The sequence below is a fragment of the Solanum lycopersicum genome, chromosome 6 (assembly GCF_036512215.1).
Source record: "Solanum lycopersicum chromosome 6, SLM_r2.1".
NCBI classification, from domain to species: domain Eukaryota; kingdom Viridiplantae; phylum Streptophyta; class Magnoliopsida; order Solanales; family Solanaceae; genus Solanum; species Solanum lycopersicum.
In genome coordinates this window covers 35,207,179-35,210,481 of record NC_090805.1, presented here as the reverse complement: position 1 = coordinate 35,210,481, position 3,303 = coordinate 35,207,179, and positions in this window count along the sequence as shown.

Below are 3,303 nucleotides of genomic sequence, written 5' to 3'. Positions count from 1 at the left end.
TTACTTTGCCTTTTATATTACCCTTCTTCTCTTTCTCTTTTCTTTCCTTTCTTGCTTCTTTTTTTTCTTCACTTTGATGATATGATTCTTCAAACTAGTAAAGCAAGCTCAAATTTAGAAATTTTTGAATGAACTTCTCATAAACTTTCTGTACTATCAATTTAAAAATTCATCATGATTTTTATTCAATAAAACAAAAAAAAAATCAAAAGGTCTATTGATGTAAAAAGGTTTACCATTTGATGTTGTTTGATAGGATATGCAATGAATGGGATGCATTGAAGCTTAATTATGAACACAAAAGAGTCACCATTTTCAATCTTTAGACTTCAAATTAAGTTTTTCAAAGTGGGTTTTGAATTTTGGTTGAAATTATTGGGAACTTAGCAACTTCAAAGATGAACTCGGTAACATAACTAAGGAAACTTATAAATACTCAAGGGTTCCTTAATTTCTCCATTAATGACACTAAATTTGACCCTCTTGACTTTTGATTTCAAACTATTGTCAAATATTCAAATGAATCTATCGTTAAAAAATTGTAATTCAAGGATGACAATCCATTTAATGGTGGGAGGTTGACGAAGGACTTGGTAATGGTCTAGTGGAACTGAGTTTCCGCCTGCTATGGTGGAGAGAGAAAAAAAAAAGAAGGTAAAAACAAAAAATAAAATGAAACTGAAAGGAAAACTTAATTATTTTTTTAAAATTAAAAAAAATACAAACTGAAAAGTAATCTAAAAATTTAAGTTTTCATTATTAGTTTTATTTCTTACTCTCTCGTAGAGAGAGAGTGAACAACTATAGTTTCTTTGTCACCTCAGCATTCAGGGAGCAAATAATCTCACTTTAAAATAGTTTAAAGGGTAATAGAACCTCCGCAAAGTATAAGTGTATAGTTAAGAATTGGATAATAGATTAGGGAGGCTTTTGGCTGTTTTCTCAAAAATAATTTTCAAAATTTGAGGTTAGAAATGACAATGGAGGCGGTGTAGGGCAGAGCAGTGTGGGTTGAGCTTAACCCATAAATTTTTCCATAAATTTTTAACCGCCCCACATAGGAAGACTTTTCATAATTTTTTAATATTTTCTTTTTCTAGTTATGTTTGATACTAAAAATAAAATTCATAAAAATAAATTCATTTTTTCATAAGTTGTATTAATTTAATAGGATAGTGACTTAAAATTTTATTTTTTTAGGTCAATTGCGAAATATGCAAGAAATTGTAATTTTTTATTGAACTATTTTCATCTATTATCTTGAATATTTTAGTAGCTTTAATATAATGAAATTATCTTAATAAATAATGTTCTATCACTCTATAACATGTATAAAATTAAAATCAAGTTTGAACCCACATAATATCACATATACCCACAACCCGCCCCGCCCCGCATTAATTTTTTTAAAAACCCACTTCCACCCACACCACATGACCTTAAGTCCACCCCATCACAATAACCTTAAACCCACCCCGCCCCGCCCCATTGTCATCCCTACTACCATATATACTTGAGGTGGTCCTAAATCGTGTGACCCCTCCTGTTTTCTTAGTCACTAAGGCTTCGGTAGATACCAAAAAGTAACCACATGCTTGGATTTAGTGTATTTAGGGTTTTATTGAGTTTTCGTATCGATATTAAAGATATGACATTTAAATTTAACTTAATTTTTGTATTGTAATTAAAGATATGACATTTAAATTTAACTTAATCTCAAAAGCTAGTTTATTTCATTCTCCAACAAATATGGATTCTAACACCACCTTCACACTCAAGCTCAAGTAAAGCCCATAGGAGAATTCCAAACTAGGATGTGATAGCATGTAATTAAAGACGTGATATATAGGCTTAGCTACAAACTAGGATGTGATAGCATGTAATTAAGGACATGATATATAGGCCTAGCTCAATCCTAAAAGCTACTTTAAGAAGGAAGGATTGTTCAAGTTTATATGATTAGAGCACTAGCTAGTCTATTCACCAAATAATATTGAACTCTAGCACATATTTTTTTATCCTAACTATTTTGGGAATTGATACATAATTGATAGTTTACTGGAATTTTGTGGAGACATTTGATTTTTGAACCGTTAGGCCCTTCTTTTTGTTTGAGACAATTGACTAGGTGGACATACTCTAGGTTTTACTTTTGCAAAGATATCAGTGTGGTTGAGTTTGATGGTGCTAATTTGAGAGTGAAGTTACACTAAGTATTAATTATTTGTCCAAGATATACTCATCATTGTTTTCCTCACCATTTTATATAAACATTGTCATTTGAGTAAATAATTTTTTCTTGTACGAAATATAGTCGTAAAACATGTTCTTCATGGACTAAACATCATAGAGATTTAGCAAGGTCTGAATATTCTCTAATATATCGACCAAAATAGAATAGCTAATCACAATTACTAATTTAATTTTCCATTCATAGAAAAAACTTCAATACATACAAGTAAATTTAGTTATGGAGAAATAATACAAGCGTTAGCTTTGTTTTCAATTCCGACTAACAAGGAAAGTGATTAATAAATCACAATCCTAAACCTTTATAAAAAAATATATCAATCGCAAAATATTTATTAAAAAAAATAATAATAACACATACATTTTTTCCTCTTCTTTTTAACTGAGAGAATGATTAAATTTGTCTTATCATTTTGTAGAGCAAATTTTATTTTAAATGCTTCTCCCTCTTAAACAAGAAGAAAAAGATGCTCGTGTAATAGTGTTTTAAGCTCTATTGAGATCGAGATAGTATTGTTCTTACTATTTTCTTTTTTATGCTCCAATTTGGTAAACATAATATTTGCCATACCAAGATAGACAATTATCATCTTGAGATTATATTGATTTAGGGTGTGTTTGGTACTTAGGAAAATGTTTATTTTCTAAAAAAAAGTATTTTGGAAAACAAGTAAATTTCTAACTTATTTTCTCATGTTTTGTTGGTGAGTAAACAGAAAATATTTTTTATTTTTGGCTTGAGACTAAAATATACTCTTTAGGAAAATAATTTATGTTTCGAAAATTAACCCTGAAAATTGATCTACGACAAGACCCTGATAATCAATCCAAAATCCGACCCTAAATTTGACCCGACCTGACTCAGGAAAAAATTAAAAAACAATTTTTTTGAAAAAGAAAATTTTGAAGGTAGAGTTGAATAAAAAATGTTTTTTTAAAAAAAAATAAAATTGAGATATGTTTCAAAACCAATTTTTAAAAAAATGGGGTATGGGTGGAGCTGATTTTTAAAAACAATTTGAAATATTTCGGAAAGACAATTGAATTTTTTAA